Below are 18,338 nucleotides of genomic sequence, written 5' to 3' on the forward strand. Positions count from 1 at the left end.
GGTGAGTTGGAACGTGTATTTATATGCAAAGTCGTGATGTTAGACTGTTAATTAGTTGGAATCTTTTGGTTGGGATCTTGATTTGACTCGGTATATTTTGACTGTGATCAATGTATGAATAAAATATAAGCGTATGATTTGAATAAGTTGCATTGAATGTTCAATGTTGAAAGAGTCTAAACAATAAAAGACTTTTTCTCGAGGAAACAAGCATGCATATGTATCAAGGACGAACTGAGATTCCTCTTATAATATTTTCAGTGGATAGATTTATAAGTTCGAAATTCGATTTTTTTTATTAAATATTATAAATTAAATAACTTTGACTTTTTTCTTAAATTTAAAACTGCACATGAGGCCATTTTTTTGAAGATGGTAAGCCTTCGTACTAAACACATGAACACATAAACAACCAACGAATTCACATCCCTCAGGTTAACGGACTGAGTACAATTGAATCAGACGGTCCGAAATTGTTCTATTTAACTTGGCACAAATAATACATCCCTATGTCATCCCGAGCAAGGACCGACTGAGATTAAATCTGGATCGTCCGTTTCAATTGTGTTGAGTCAGTTACCCGGGAGGATAGATTTTTTTTCATAAACCATAATTAATAAAACGAATTTTACGGAATCAATATGATTGATTTTTTTTTTTCAAAAATTATAAGGACTGTGGGGTTCCCACGGTCTCAATTTTTTTTTATTTGTATTAAAATATTAGAAATGTTGAATATATTTCTTTGAAAATGGATGAAATACAATATAATTTGATTTATTAGAAATACTGCAATAAATAACCCGGATCAATATTTTTCAGGTTGGGTTTTTCGCGGCTGTAGGAAAAATTAATATATTTCTTTATGTGTTATTAGAAAAAAATAAAAATGCTTAGATTCTGAGTTATTGATCCCGGTTCAAAAGTCACTTCTAGGTAATCCAAAAAATATTGTGATCCTTTTAGTACATTTAATTTATGAAAAGTTGTATCTATTTTTGAAAAAAATAAAAACTTTGAAGTTATTTAATGATTGTTATTCAAAAAGAATTCTCAAAATAGATATAATTTTCTATAAATTAAATGTCCTAGAAGGATCACAATATTTTCTGGATTACCTAGAAGTGACTTTTGAGCCGGGATCAATAACTCAGAATCTAAGCATTTTTATTTTTTTTCCAATAACACATAAAGAAATATATTAATTTTTCTTACAGCCGCGAAAAACTCGACCTGAAAAATATTGATCCGGGTTATTTATTGCAATATTTCTAATAAATCAAATTATATTGTATTTCATCTATTTTCAAATAAATATATTCAACATTTCTAATATTTTAATACAAAAAATAAAAAAATTTAGACCGTGGGTACCCCACGGTCTGGAGAAAAGACAATTTTGAGACTGTGGGAACCCCACGTCCTTATGGTTTTTGAAAAAAAAAACCAATCATATTGGTTCCGTAAAATTCGTTTTATTAATTATGGTTTATGAAAAAAATTAGGGAGGATACGTACGGATCCACAACCAACCAAGCATCACAGTCGTTTTGAGTTTTTATCATTTCATAAAAGTACGGTCAAACAATTACCCGAAATTTTTATTCATAAAATAAATAAAATATTAAAAATAAGAAAGGTTACTGGAGAATTTTAAAAATAAGAAGGCAGCGTTACGATTTGGAGTCCCTGGAACTTCAAATAATCACGCATCTCAATTAGAAATAATAATAAAATATAAGTGGGACTATAAATAAGAACAAATCTGGGAAAAAAAATATTCCAAAACTGAGACTCCAAATAAGACAAGCAATTGCAAAAGATAAATATTTTTTTTCTAAAGTGGAACTCCAAATCCTACCAAAGACCCGAATTATTTTTTGTAAGTCCCGTTGCTATCTCTATCTTCCTCCAAAACGCTCCTTATTTCTTTACTCTGGTTGCTCCTCAAAACAACAACATGGTTGTCCTCAAAATGCTCCTTTTATTTTGAAATTACTCTGGCTGCTCCTCAAAACACTATTTTTATTTAGAAATGGTTTAAATAAAGGCCTATGTTAGGGTTTAGGGACTATGTTGATTTAAATTGCATATTTTTAGCATAATGCATTTAATACTTGAAGTTTTGGTAGGATTTGTTGAGATGGGTATAGATCAGGATATGATTTGGAGTCCCACTTTAGAATTTTATTGTTTTTATTTTTTTTTTCAGTTGTTTGTCTTATTTGGAGTTCCACTTTTGAATTTTTTTTCGGATTTTGTTCTAATTTGGAGTCCCATTTTTTTCTTTTTTTGGCATGAGATGCGTGATTATTTGGAGTCCCGCAGGGACTTCAAATCGTAACACTGTCTTCTTATTTTTAGAATTCTCCATTAATCTTTCTTATTTTTAATATTTATTTATTTTATTTCTTATGAATAAAAATTTCGGAACAATGGCATTCCATACGGTCAATCAGTGCGGTCGTCTTTGGGGAAAGATTGTTACCACCAAATTTGCTGGAATTGTACATGATTAACTAAAGGATATGGTGCAGGGTGCATGTTTTAGGGGTAGATTCAAGATTTTCATTGGAGGGGGAGTAAAATATATCGAATCATATTTAAATAGCTAATTAGGTACTAGACAAAAAAAATAATACTCTGACATCTAATTCTAGTTATCAATCTGATTTAAGAAATTTATTATAATTTTAACCCTAAGTTTAACTCAAATTACAATGAGGGGCAAAATTGGTCACCTTGGCTCCAGATGGTCCGCCCTACACATGTTTGTGGCTGAAAAAGTAAAATAAACATAAACAAATTCATGTAAATCAAGATAAATGTGAAGAAAATAAGTGGAGTTAGAAGAGGCAATGAAGTGCCTGAGAAATGTGCTAAAGATGAAAGATGAGTCAAACTATGTAGAATTGGGCAAATTGGTTTTGAGGGTTAACAAGGGTCAAGCTGTGTTAGGTCCTGTAATTGATGATTTAGCTGTTGTAGTGATCAAGTTTGTAGATTCTCTGATCAGTGGTTCATGGGCTCCAGTGGCATAAGTTGTCCGAGGTTCATTAGTAGGTTATTAGGAGGGTTTTTAACGCCTTTTTTTTCTTACCATTGGAGTGATTTTTCAATTTTGAACACACGTGAGCAATGTGCACAATTAAGAATGATATTTGAGATATTTAGAAATTGTCCTAGACTTTACTAAAAGATTCAAGAGCACATCAAGTGCAATTTGAGGAAGCCACAAGTGGAGTTGTGATAAAATGGAGAGATCTTTGCAATGATGATGACATTGCAACTCATTGCATCTCCATCATGCAAAACTGAGAATATAAAAAAATTACTAGCAAGTTATTCCAAGGCTGGATTAGTCATTAGTTTAGTTTTTTTTTTTGAGAGAAAAGAGACATCCAGACCCTATTTTATATATTGATCATAAGTTCTCATAACTGAGAACTAAAATTAAAATATAAAAACTATTAAGCTCAATAGAATTAAACCTGAGTTCACAAATAAACAAGAAAAAAAAAGATACAAGAAAACATAATTTAAAAGTAACAAGACTCCGTGCTCAGTAGACTACTCCCTCGTATCATCAATTTGTAACTAATGTCTCGGTATCCTCCATGTGTAATTTCATTGGTTCTGTACCTTCTTTAGTATGTACCATGTTTTCTTCATTTCTGAAAATTATGGTACATCTCTCTCTCCAAAGTATGAACCATATAATTAGTGTAAATGATTTCTCTTTTATTGTGTAATTACTAGCGAGGATCATTTTGATTGCGCTGCTACTGAGTCCTCTTACCCAGTAAGCATTCGATACCTATAAATGTAGTTGTACCGTAATCTAACAATCCCCCACCAAGTGCTATATCGTTCGTGGGTTTGTGTTTAAATGCCTGGTATGCGGATTTAACATAAAAAATGCCGGTTGATGTCCATTTTCATACAGGTCGATTCTTTTCATTTGTTAGCCCTATCTGCAATTTCACCATCTCTTCTATGTTTTTGTTCACTTTTTCCATAGCTGATACTAACACTTCATATATTAAGATTTCAACTATTCCTCCCAGTCACCACCGTGTGCAGAGTGTCATGGAGTTGTGTGGTGAATGTGAAAAAGGTTGTAAATCTGTCATGTAACACGCCCAATCTCCAATAATGCATCCAAAGCCTGATCCTTTGCCCATATTCCACCGTTCTCTTTATTTATATGCTTTAAAACTATTGAAGGATTGCTGAGTCGAACAAATGTGTGTGAGACAGCATTCGTTGCATTTTGTCCCTGATGTGCCAGCATAGGTCTTATCAGGTTGGTTTGTGTGCTGTCTCATTTCTAAAACAATTTCAAGATGGCCTGTTGAGTGTTCTTAGATCCAAAAACACCCAGTCTTCCCAATTTCTTGGGTTAATTTGCACACCACTGATCAATTTTCCAAGTTTATCTTCTCATTAGTTTAGTGTATTTATATAATCTTTCTAGTATATCTTAGTCTTTTGTAGATAGAAATTGATAATGATCTATACATCAATTATTTAATATCATTAGAGAAATGCAAGCTACTTGACTTTTATTGAGAACATAAAGTTGCATAATATTTGTGGTGTTAAATGTTAATTTGTTACTATCATTTGGAAAATTTTCCATAATGTATATGCATGCAAATTAAAGATTTATGCAAATATCATTTTTTTTTGTTGAATTTTATTGAAAAATAAAGTAGGAATAGAGAAAGCCACTTGTGGATGAAACCGGATATGAAACCGAAGTAGAAAATGAACTTAATAATGATGAAGGAAGCTGATGAACCATACAGAACAGCCTGGTTTTTGCGAGGATAAGTGATATTGCTATATCTGAGCTATTGTTTTGACCAATTTCAGTACCAAAACATGTATTTTAAGCCATCAAATAACGTCTATTATAATGAATACATGTAAAATTTGGTACTGCTGCGCTTTCATTCTTACTTTGCAGAAAATTGGTGAAATCAGGAGAATTTCTGAAGTTCAGAGATTTTGATGCGACCCGCATCATGGTTGACGCGAGGCGCATCCAGTCCTCCGAGTCGCACCAACAGGTCGCAATGCCATCTCATGCGAGTCGCATCCCTCATGCTCCAACGCGGGTCACATCAGTGGTGACGCGACTCGCATCGCGAGTCTCCAGAGCAGACAGCAAAGGCCCAATAAAGGCCCAGAATTGAAGTACTCGTTTTGAAAAGTCTATAAATAGACCACCCCTGCCACCAGAGGGGGGAGTTCCAAATTGGAAGATTCAAAACCTCAAGATCCTTGGAGTGTGGTGCAAGAAAGGGAAGGAGTGAAGATTCTTGCTAGATTGCTTCATTCGGTTTTATCATGACTTCTCCTTTTATCTCTTCTCTCATGATGCTTGAGTAGATCTATCTTGTTTCTAGGGTTGATGTAATCTAAAACCTTGATTGTAATGCATTGAATTTGAATTTGAGTTGTTCTTGTGTTCATTTGATTGAGTATTATTCTTCCATTGCTAGATTGTGATTGTTTGATTGAATCTTGATGTCTATTGTTGAATGTTTCTTGCATCTCTTCTAATATCTTGACCTTGATCTTTCTTGCAATTGAATCAAGTACTTGAGGTAGATCTAAGATCTGAAAAGATAGATCAATTGAGCCGAGAGGTGAGATTTCCATCTATTGAGAGATAGTGGATACCTTTAGCAAACCGATCAAATGACTTAGATTGAACACTTGTAAACGAAAGTTTGAGGTTGTAGATCTAAGAAGGTGAAATTGCAATTCCTTACTAGGTTCACTAAGCCAATAAACGAGAGTTGAGGTCCAAGAACTTTAGGTACGGTTAATAGATCCTTACACAAGTAAATAACTCAGAAACGGGTTCAATGCTGCATTCACTCGAGGACCACGCGGGTCGCGTCACAAGGGTTGCATGCGAGTCGCGTGAAGGTCCAGAGAGGCAAGGTTGAGGATGAAATCTGAAACCCTGGGAACTTCATTTTAAATCAATTTGAACCAACATTTATTTTCTGTTATCCTCTGTTATTGAATTTAGAAAATTGAAACGAATTCAAACCAAACTCTTCACTTCTAGTACCTAACTAGAATAAGTAGTGATCTAGACTCGAATTGTACCGTCCCTGAGGATCGATACATGATTGTACCATTGGACAAAGGTTGTGCACTTGCAACCTAATACGAAAGCTCAATCACGGTTTAAAAGGGTACAGCTAGCTGTACCTGAAACTTTGTGTGCACGCTTTTGTGCGAACAATAACAATAATGAATTCGCGAGAGTCTTCAAATAGCCTCACGATAAGAGTAACCTCACAATAGGCTTTGAAATATCCTTGCGATAAGGTTAAATAGCCTCGCGAATACTATGTGGGACCAGCGATCTATGTTGGCACTGTTATGTCCTTCATGTTCATGCATATGTGCACGGGAATAAGATGGCTAGCTGCAGATCTTATTTTCCATTTTACCCAATTAAAAATATTGCTAATTAAACTGAAATCTAACAAATTAATTACCACAGTTTCTTGAAAAATAATATATTACAAACTAAAATTTTAATGATTGATAAATAGTTAAATATAAATGAAATAATTTATAATGAATAATTTCAGGCTTAATTAATTCAAGCATAAATATTAATTGAGTTCTACAATTGCATAGCAATTAGTGTCACAAATTGTACCAAATACAATCACATTATGCTTAATGCATTTTAACAAGCACAAATATAGTTTTAAGCAAAATATGGAATTAAAGGAGTAGCTAGAAATAAAAAAAAAACTGGAAAGGAATTAAGTCCATAATTAAGCTATATGTTTACCGAAATAAAAATACAATACTAGTATGACAATATTCATTTACGCTCGAAGTCCAGATGTTTGTAAACTTTATTGTCATCACCTATAGGATCAGATTATAACAAAAATGATATGTTAGCATTTAATTTTGGTTTCACGTAGTATGCCACGAAGTATATAATGCAAGAAAATAGGTCTTTATGGTTTTTTTTTTAGTGTCCAACATATAGTCTACTATTAGGACTTTCTAGACACAAGAACTCTCAGCAAATAATGAATCATTTACCTTTACGCTTGCTCATAAAACCTGAAACTCTTAATTTGATGTAAAATATTTTTGCTTCTACCAATTTTTTCTGGTAATAGAATAAAACGGCTTGCTTCTAGTATCGACTCTTGAGATCCCTTACTAACTACTAAGATCCAAGCCAGTAGACCAATACTTTTATGATCAATATTATGATTTTTAGTCAACTGGTACATATATAGATCCTAATAAGTGCTAAATGTACCAATCTCAACTACACATTTGTATCGATAAAAGGAAATGTTATTTAGTGAGAATTATTGCACTTGAAATTAAATGATGAATACACATACCATCTGTATAGTTCATCAGCTTCCTCTAATTGATCGGTTCCTTCATCATTATTAAGTTCATTTTCTACTTCGGTTTCATACCCGGTCTCATCATATTTTACTGTGGATTGGACACGTGAGGTTAATTTTGCGAGTTCTCCCTGGTCCACTGCTTCTATAATGCCTTGATCTACCAAAACAGTATGTATATCTAACTCCTCTCCACCCGTAACTTTGTAATCACAACCCGGCCACTGTTCCTGAAAAATGTCGAGGTCTGAGTCAGTTCTAACCATTTGATGATCCCAGTTTGGTTTGCATCCTATCTTTATCGCCACCATCCACTCACTTAGGACCTATGTATTTGACCTCAACAAGGTCATGTTTCTTGTCAACCCTTACTCCACTTATTGGATCAAACCAATAACATTCAAAGAGCACAATCTTGTCGAATCCTTCGTAAATTAGCTCAACTATATCTTTTATAACTCCGTAGTACTCTCTATCCTCTGCAACGATGCATACCCCGCTGCTATGAGTTGCTTTGCGCAAGACATATTCATGTGTGTGAAATCTTATGCCATTGATGTTGTATGCCTTGTAAGAGGTGTTATCTCTAAATTTTGGTCCGAAACACAAGTCCGTGATGAGAAAAAATTTAAGGAATTGGAATCCACCTTACAAGTCCATGATGAATCAAGCGATGATCCAGCTCAAACAACTCGGCCAATTACATGTAATGACATTGATAACATAGAGTTTCATGATGAGAAATCCTCCAATGTTTTGGTAATTTCTTTTAAATTTAAGATTCATTTGAAACTATCAAAGCAAGTAAAGATTGCATATGGTTTCATAACCGATATCTCCATATTATATCTAAATTACGGCCCTGATTTACACTGAAACCTATGCTTTAAAGCCTATAAATGTGGACTTTTTACTTATATTTCGATGAAATGTGGTACTGTTATGCTTTGTTTGGTATTTTGCAGAAAAAAGGGCGAAAAACTGGATCTGACTACTTTTCATACGGCCCGTATGACATTTTGTACGGCCCGTACAAGATCTGCCCAACCACACAGAAGGTTCCACAACAGAGGCACAAAGTCTCCAAGACAAAGCACAGGCATACGGCCCGTACGGGGTCCCCTACGGCCCGTAGGACGCTAATTCGGAAAATCCAGCTGGAATCTGAAATGAGCATAATTTAAGGAGGCCGAAAAGGAAGCCTCTGGGGGCGTAATCTGAGGTATTAAATGAGATATTACACACCATAAAAAGGGGATTTCGTGGTTGAACCTGGACAACCTTCCCTAGGGGGAGCGAGGGCTTGGCTTGGAGAACAAGTAGAGAGGAGAAAAACGAGAGTTTTGCGACGGATCTTCTTTGTTCCTCGAGTTTTGCCATGAGCTCCCTTATCATTATCTTTACTTGTTTTATTTGCTTTCTTTTCTTTTAGTTTTTAGGGCTAAGATGTAGTTTCTAGTTTGGTTTTGTTTGCATGCTACTTGGATTTTGTGTTGAATGCTTTGTTTTTACCTTGTTGTGTAGTATTTTGATTGCTTTATTTGTGCTTGCTTGAATTGATTAGTCATCCCGTTAGATGAATGCGCACATCTAAGTGTTAGGAGCCAAGTCTATGACATTTAATCCAACCGAATAAAGTATATGAAGTAGGGTGAAACCAAGGAGTACCCAAAAGGTGAAACTTTCCTTGAGGCGAAAGTCCTTGGATACTTTTAGTAAACCAACAAGTAACTTGGATAAATTAGGCCAAAATGCGAAAGTTGAGGTTTAACACATCTAAGAGGGAAGTATTTGAGTCCGGTAATCGGGTACTAGGCCAAAATGCGAAAGTTGAGGTTAGGTATCTAGATCTGGTCGATGGAAACCCTAAACATTAGTATCAACGCAGAAAACAGTAGCTGCAACATCAACTCGGGGTCCCCTACGGGCCGTACGGGAATCCGTACGGGCTGTATGCCTCGGGGCTGAACAGAAATGAAATCTGAACCTTGGAAACGCCTTTTTATTCTTATTAAACAAAAACCCAAAAAGATTTATTATTTTGAATATTATTATTAATCTTTTTAAAACACCAAAATCACATTTGCAACTTCTAGAGTTTATTTAATTTAAGTAAAGTCCAGTTAAGTTTCAACCGTCCCTGTGGATCGATACCTGATAATACTACGCGATTAGGATTGTACACTTGCAATCTGAGTCGAAAGTGTAATCAAGGTTAAAAGGTACAGCTTGCTGTACTGAAACTTTGTGCATACTTTTGTGTGAACAATAACCCTTATGTCATAATTATCCTTTTTCAACTTTAAATACAGAAAAAATATCTCGGGCTACGAAATAATTCGGAATATGTTAGTGTACCCGATGATCTTCTATTTCAACAAGTCAGTGGACCAACCTCTCATCATAAACCTTATAGATTAGGCAACACATCTATGAAGCAAAGAAAGTCAACACTTTGTAGTAGATCAACCATATATGTTGGACCAGATAGTTCTAGCAATACTAGAGATAAGAAAAAAATGTACAGCAGCGAAGATGTTGATGAAATTGTTAGAGCTGCTACTTTGGCTTCTAACATGGACATCAAAAAGAAGTTGGCTAGCATGAATAAAGAGATAATGAATAGAGTAGCAACTGAGATCAATTAATTCTGTAAGACAACGGGCATTCCACGGAATTCTTTATCGGTATGTACTATGTTTTCCCTAATTACAATGTGTTTATTAATGACAATGTACATGCTAAATGTTATGACTCAGTCGTTCATTAGTAACAAATATTTAGATAGATGACAACGTCCCTAAACCACGTTTATTTATTTCTACATATTTTAGGAGGATGCAAGCACGTCTCATCCGGCCGATCATGTTGATCCGGCCTAGAATGCCGATAATGCCAACAATGAGTTCTTTAATAACAACAATTGGTATTATGGTAACAACCAAAACAATTGGTACCTATGTTGCATGGATACCGATACGGGTATCGTATCGGATATGATACGGATACGGCGATACGTGAATTTTCAAAAATCATGGATACGATACGGCCACTAAATATATTTTATTTTAATTATTTTGATGATATAACACTTGTATATATAATTAAATATAAAAAATAAACTCAAGTATAATATAAATATCAAATTTAGTAGGTTAATACAACAAAAGTAAGATGGTGCAGCGGGAATGTCACATGTCACTTATTCTGTAGATCTTGGGTTCGATTCTTGTTTGCTGCTAAAAAAAAATTTTACCTTGCGCGGTGCACAAGACCGTGTCTATGTGTGGTGCAGGATGGAGTTTGGGCGGTATCAGTCCGTATCAAAGCCGTATCAACCCGTTTCAGTTTCGTATCGGTGCTGTATCAGATAGTTAGAGATATGCCACATCATCCGATACGCCAGCTGGCGTATCCAGTACGTATCAGGCCTGTATCGTACCCATATTCGTATCCGATATGCACCCGATACGGATACGGGGCCTAGTTTGAAGTATCGGAGTAACATAGATTGGTACTGATGGGGCTACAATTGGATACTACTTTTGTTGTTGAACTATTGCCTTTAATTTGCTGTTGAAGCCTTTAATTTGCTGTTGAACTATTGCCTTTTAATTTGTTGTTGAATCACACGTGTTGAACTATTTAAATATGTCTTAATAGTAGTCCAACTAACCACGATAATAATCAGACTATTACTGTGGACTGAATAACAACGAGAATAATCAGACTATTACTGTGGACTATTCAATGATATCAGTACAACTAACCACGATAATAATCAGACTATTACTGTGGACTATTTAATGGTATCAGTACAGCACAATGCATGTCAATACAAATTATTGCCGTGGACTAATCAATGGTAAAAGTATAACACAATTCCAGATTGCAAACATCGCCACGTGGCAAGCATATTTTTCCCGAGAAGCTAACCTCGCAGATACTTTTCCCCTTAACCTCGCTAAAACTATTAGCGAGGATACGTACCATTAGCGACGGCTGTTTTTAAGAGGGTACTTTTTGCAAGGAGCTATTCTCGCGAATAGTTTTTTGAGAGGAATTAGCCTCGCGATTGTCAGAAAACTAATCTCGTGAAAACCCAGCTGTTCTTGTGGTGATTTATGATAAAATAGCATTTGTCGTATATTAATTTTTTTTTACAGGTAGGTTATAATGTGTATTTATATACAAAATCTCTAACGGTAACTTTCTAATAGTAACTTAAAAAAAGTAAGTGGTTGAGCTCCCATTTTTTATTTTAATCCCCAATTTAATCTAAATTTTATTTCTCCACATTTTTTCTTCATCTAAGTAATTTCTGAATTAACATTAGATAAGGCGGCGAGTTCAGTAATCTCTAAGTAGTAATGAAAATTTTCTACTGTTATTCCCTGTAAAACTCGATTGTACTCGAAAATAGTAGTATTAGGTGTTGTTATATATACTTTCATAACTGCATCACAAATCTAGCAATCATAAATTATTTAACAGTTCATCATTATATTGAAAGAACCGCACTAAATTTGATAGAGTGTGCAATGAAAATTCTTCAAAAAAAATTTAATATTTCCAAAACGACATTATACAAGTAATACATTTTAGTTCATAAAAAAATGATAATAAAAGAAAGTGTACGGTGAAATAAATTTAGTTTTTACTCGAAGACAATATTTTACCTTAGCATACAATTTAGAATAATAACAATATTAGTAACAAATATTATAATTTGGTCTCATTATAAAAGTAATTCGAGGAATGATAGTCCTTACGAATAATAATTGCAAAACTACAAACAATTTGAGGGTCCACTTTAAAAAAAATATCTACATATTAATCATGCATGGCCGCAACCAAGAAAGGTTGGCTATACGAAGCACACCATAAAAATATCGTCTATTAGTTAAGAGCTATTCCCCCTAATTTCACTTGCCAGATTTTCCCCTTAAGAAAATTACTAATTTCTGTACAGTTCTGGGATGGGGTGGCTTCACAGATTGGATGCAGACTCATGCACTCACCCGAATCGTTATATAGAATTCCATATTTATTAAACAGGGGCAGAACAAAAAAATCTTGATAAAGAGAGTTAAAACTTAAAATGTACAAATTGTGATTGGTGGGAATTGAATCCAAGTTCTCCCCATCAGTACAAAATAAGCTCTAACCACTAGATTACAAGTAAATATGTAATATTTATGAGGGGGCCAGCTTTATATAAAATGTTCTCAAAATATAAATTTTAATTAAATCTTAATACACATAACTAAAATTTTAAAATCATAGAGGCGACTTAGCCACCTTTTGAATGGCTTTAGATCTGCCCCTGTTTATTAATTTAGTTAAAGGAAAATACATAGAAAATAACTCTTGTCCAATATTTTTTTGTTTTTTGAACAAGCTCTTATCCAATATCCTTAGTCCCTTAATAAGTTTAAGGAATTTTTTTTTATCCTATCCATACACATATCCGATAAACTAATAAAAAATAAACTACTCATATCCACCTTATCGAACACGATATGAATTGGATACATGGTTTTTAGGATATCATCCACATACCTAGGTCTATGTCTTATTGTCGATTTAGCAACTATTGCGACCGGTTTTTATGGTTTCTCCAATTGGTGATTCATGGGCTCCATTGGCATTGATGGTTGAAGGTGCATTAATTAGTGGCGGTTTTGAACACAGTCGAGCTCGGAGCGCAATTGGGAATGATATTTAAGATATTAAGAAATTGTCGCGGGCCTTACCAAAAAATTCAAGAGGAGATTGAGTGCAATTTGAGGGAGCCGCGTGTTGATTTGCAACAAAATGAAGATACCTTCGCACCACCATCAGAGCAGATCTTAGTGTATTCCAAAAGATGCTTAACCACGCTATTAATTTTAGTTTTTTTAATTATATATATCATAATTGAATTTTTTTTTCTTCTTAAGTTTTTATATACTTCGTCCCCTTATAAAATATAAAAATGATTATTTGTAGCTCAATATAGTTCTGAAAAACATGAGTTCAAATCGCATCTGTTACATTATATATATTTTTAAAAAATTATGTTCTAGTCACTTCTATTTAAATTTTCTAATTCTGCTTCCGACTGCAACTCGGAAGAAATGTGTCAGATTGACTGATTTTGCGGTGTTCGCATCTCCATGGTTTAATTAGTTTGTTTATATGATCTTTAATTTATTAGCAATATATCTTAGTCTTTCGTAGATATAAAGTGATAATCTGTTCATCCTTTGTTAAATTTCACTAGGGAAAATGACAGCTAGTTGATTCTTAATGAGAAGATACAGTTGCATAATATGTATGGTGGTTATAATGTATGAATGACAGCTTTGTTAAATTGTGTTTCATTTGGAAATTTTCAAGAATGTATGAATGAGGCCAGTACGCGACTCTACAATATATGCAAATATCATATTTTTTTTTTTCAATTAAGTTGTTTCCGAGAACTAATATTTGAGCTAGTAATTAAAACAATATAAAATCACTACTTTTTATAATGAATTGTCGATTCAAAATTCAAAATAATAAAAAATCGTCATGTTCTATTAAAAAAATGACTTTTATTCTTTCTCAAAAAATTAAGTCGTTCACTCTTTTCAAAATTATGAATTCTATTCGTTAAATTTTTTTATGCTGTAATCATGGACTATTCAAAGTATTTGAATTGATTCAATTGTTATACCAAGACCATTATCTCGGAATTGTTCAATTGTTATACCATGACCCGTGTTAATTAATACTAGCAAGATTTTCGGAACCATTTAGTTGCTATTTCAACAAAGCTTTTTTTATATTGAATATTTTCAACAAAATTGAAAAGGGGTTTTTACAACTGTAATGGTTAAATTTTCTTAATTGGAGGCTTAGATTTTGACTATAAAAAATCAGTGCACAACACCAAATTATACAGATTTAAATGTAAAATGATTGGTTTCAAGACACATAACTTCTCATACTAAGAATCTAAGATCAACTGAGGGTCAATTCAAGTTGTTACAATTAATTGTCATTTTTCCTTTACAATGGATATACTAATGGTCAAGAAAAGCAAAGAGTAAATAAATTTAAAACAATTTCCCGGCAAACTCCTTAAAATCCTGGGCTTTACAGGAGGGACTAGCAAATGCTGCAAATTCCTTGAGATCAGACATGTTTCTCCCGAGTTGCAATGCTACCTTCGTTGCAAAAATTTCTCCATTTTCCCGTGAGTTAACATCCGGCTCACTCAAGTTGTGCTCGATCTCCTCTTGCAACCGCCGGTAAAACCCAGCACAGTTCCTAAGCAACTCAAAGATCATCCCCAACTGTGCACCATGTCCCAATGTGTTCACAACCGGTACTAAAGCTCCCCCGACGACTGAGACCACCGGGGCCCACGATCCACCGATTGGAGAACCCACTAGCCCGGTTGTGATGGCAGCTGTGGCAGCAATTACGGGTCCTGCCATGGCTAAACACTTGTTGATTCTTAAAACCAAATTGCCAATCTCGAGGTAATTAGCTTCATCTTTAGTCCTTAGCACATTTAGTAGACCTGTCATTGCCTCCTCCAACTCCTTGTTCCATCCATTTCCATCGATTTGATTTTGCATGTTTTGTTGCCGTTCATTTTCCTTTCGAGGCCACCAACATGTGGGCTCCACCTTCTCAGGGAACTTCTCCAGCATGCCGGGGAGCAAAGGCAGTGGGTAAGCCTTGTCAAGCGCAAGCACCTTATCCATCGCCGAATTTACATCTCGTTTTGAGAAACGAGATTTTGTACTTAGCATTTGGCCGATCTCGCGCCCGAGTTGTTTCCACAGCCTAGTCGCGTTACGTTGTTCTTCAGCCAACTGAGATGGTTGTATCTTGTTAACTATGACCATCATGCCGGCTGCGGCAGAAAAAAGAAGCACAGATGAGAGCTTGAACGCGATGAGGTGTGATGGTAGGGCCGCATATACACCGGTCATGAGAGAGGCCGAGAGAGACAAAGAGTTGATAGAGTGGAGAAACAGATGGTTCCAGTTATTTCTTTGTCTACCAATTATATCATGCATCTCTGCTCTGTCAGCTACGGCCTCGGCTATGGCCCGGAGCTTCTCAAGTGACAATGCGCTCTCTTTCGGGCTACGAGGTGACCTTCTTTTGGTGATTTCGGTGATGACAGTGTATTGTTGTTGGTTTAGGGTTAGATCCTCTAGCTTGATCATGGGCTCTCGATTTTGAATTGCAGCCGTTCTTCTTGGACTGAGATCAGAGGTACTGATACGGAGGTTCGCACGGCAAGAAATAGAACGGCGCTGACTCGAGTAAGATGTGGAGGGTAAACAGAGGCCTTGGGTTCTCAAACTTGCCATATTGCTCATAATTTCTTGACCTTTCCTTGTGAATTAGTTGGAGCTTAGTTTAATGGTGATTTTGATCTCTCTTTCTTCTCTTAATTTTCTTGGTGGTGATGGGTTGGAGAGGATGGAGAGTGGGAATGGGTATTTATATGCAAAGTCGTGATGTTAGACTGTTAATTAGTTGGAATCTTTTGGTTGGGATCTTGATTTGACTCGGTATATTTTGACTGTGATCAATGTATGAATAAAATATAAGCGTATGATTTGAATAAGTTGCATTGAATGTTCAATGTTGAAAGAGTCTAAACAATAAAAGACTTTTTCTCGAGGAAACAAGCATGCATATGTATCAAGGACGAACTGTGATTCCTCTTATAATATTTTCAGTGGATAGATTTATAAGTTCGAAATTCGATTTTTTTTATTAAATATTATAAATTAAATAACTTTGACTTTTTTCTTAAATTTAAAACTGCACATGAGGAATCAAAGAGTTTTTCTCGAGGAAACAAGGCATGTATCAAGGGCGAACTGAGATTCCTCGTATAGTATTTTCAGTGGATAGATTTATAAGTTCGAAACTCGATTTTTTATTAAATATTAAAAGTTTAAATAACTTTGACTTACTGTTTTTTTTTTTAATTTAAAACTGCATAGGAGCCCATTTTTTTTTAAGATGGTAAGCCAATTCGTACTAAACACATGAACAACCAACCATCACAGTAGTTTGAGTTTTTATCATTTCTCAAAAGTACGGTCAAACAATGGCATTCCATACGGTCAATGGTCGTTTTTGGAGAAAGATTGGTACCATCAAATTTACTGGAATTGTACATGATTAACTTAAGGATGAGGTGCAAGGTGCATGTTTCACCGTTTCAGAATACATGTTATAAGGCGGTAATGCTGTGTTTGATTTACATCTGTGGTAGTGCAGCAAGATGATACCATAGGCGTTTTTTTTTTTTTTTTTTTTGAGGGTAAAATGGCAACGTGCCATTTTACGTTTTTTCATTGATAAGAAAATTATTTACAGGACCCTAAAAGATGATACCAACTAACGAAATACAAGAGAAAACCTATGTTAGAGCTGGTCAGTGCATTTGACCGCCACTCGTTATTTAATTTATACCCCCGTGGCACCTATTGTACAGCTTATCTGGGTACAATTAGATACATTGTGTCCAGGCTCTAATATCCCCTACTGTTTCCTCTTGTGTCCAGGCTTTAATACATTGTGTCCAGGCTTTAATTATTGATACCATAGGCGTTTTTAGCAAGGTACGGAGTTAGTAGTAGTACGGCTCTAAATTTCTTTAGAGGCGCTGTCAAGTTTTTTTTTTTTTTTGTTAAATTAGAAGGAACTTATTGTTGCTTCAACAGTTCAACTGATTATATACTATTAGTTTGTGGGATCAATAATTAATTGAAATTAACTGATCATTTTTTGTGTTGGATCTTAATTAGTCAATTGCATATACCGGATGACCTTGCGTTTATTCTTTCTTTGTCCGCAGGTGTAAATAGTTACAGCACTTTAAATTAGCTCCTATGAAGAACTTGTCTCTGTAAAGTTGTTCTATTTTGTTTTGTTGTTGAGAAAACTGTAAAGTTTAATTTTGATGATAAATATACAAATAATTTGTACAATCTTAGTCTCTTTGTGAAAGTTGGCAGAGATTGCCAATATAGCTAAAAAAAAAAAAAAAAAAAAAGCTCGGGGTTCACAAAAGATGTCAAAAAGACCTAGCCAAGTTTTAAAACTGTAAAGTAATATGTACATACACCAACACTTTGAAGTTTGAACCAGAAATCAAATACTGAAACACAATATTTACAAATTTACACATTTTGAGCCAGGCCTCTGCTTCTATGGTTGTCGGCTCCTCGTGGACCGTTTTCTAGAATTTATCTCTTTCCATAGGCTTTATTTGCAAATTGCAATACAAATAAGTCTGCATTCTGTCATGGTAAGTAAGATATGCACAGGTGTTGAATTTTAATAGAACCAATACTTGACATCGAAGCAATCAAACACTGAACAGTACTATATTATAACAATATATGAAGTAATATTAGCATTTGTAACATGTCGAAGTTCACAAGTTAAAAATAAGAATAGTTAACCAGACATTGAAGTAAAACGATTGAACCCCAACAGACTAGCTAGTTACTTCCGTTTATGGATCACGAGCTTGTGTGTGAATTTGCATGATGCACTTGGAGCTATATATCATATTTGTCACTTGAACTTGTAATACCAAAAAAAATACATATTTGTCCTTTGTAGTTGGCACTGAATGGGGCCCAATGACAACGTCCGAATCATAGATTTCTCTTCCACAGTATATCACTAGTGTGGCAGTGAGATACTTTATAATTTTAGGTAAGTTTTCGTATCTTAATTAGGTCATGTTGGTTTACTATTAGATATTTAAATTATTGTAATAGACATGCAAAATACATACGTGTGAACCATTTCCCGTCGAAAAATTACAGGATAATTAATTCGAAATTCAGATAAAAAAATTCTTTGTAAATATTAAATGGTTAAATTGTTTGACTTCCATTCTTT

At 34.6% G+C, this 18,338-nt stretch overlaps 1 pseudogene across 1 annotated transcript; it reads right to left on the reverse strand.

Moving 5' to 3' along the window:
* Positions 1-14,351: 14,351 nt before the first annotated feature.
* LOC144571654 (putative F-box protein At4g22030 pseudogene) lies at positions 14,352-15,865 on the reverse strand (annotated as a pseudogene). Its single transcript, XR_013517549.1, has one exon. The product of XR_013517549.1 is annotated as a putative F-box protein At4g22030 pseudogene (transcript).
* Between the last annotated feature and the right edge of the window lie 2,473 nt (positions 15,866-18,338).

This window comes from Carex rostrata, chromosome 19 (assembly GCF_964058835.1).
Source record: "Carex rostrata chromosome 19, lpCarRost1.2, whole genome shotgun sequence".
NCBI classification, from domain to species: Eukaryota; Viridiplantae; Streptophyta; class Magnoliopsida; order Poales; family Cyperaceae; genus Carex; species Carex rostrata.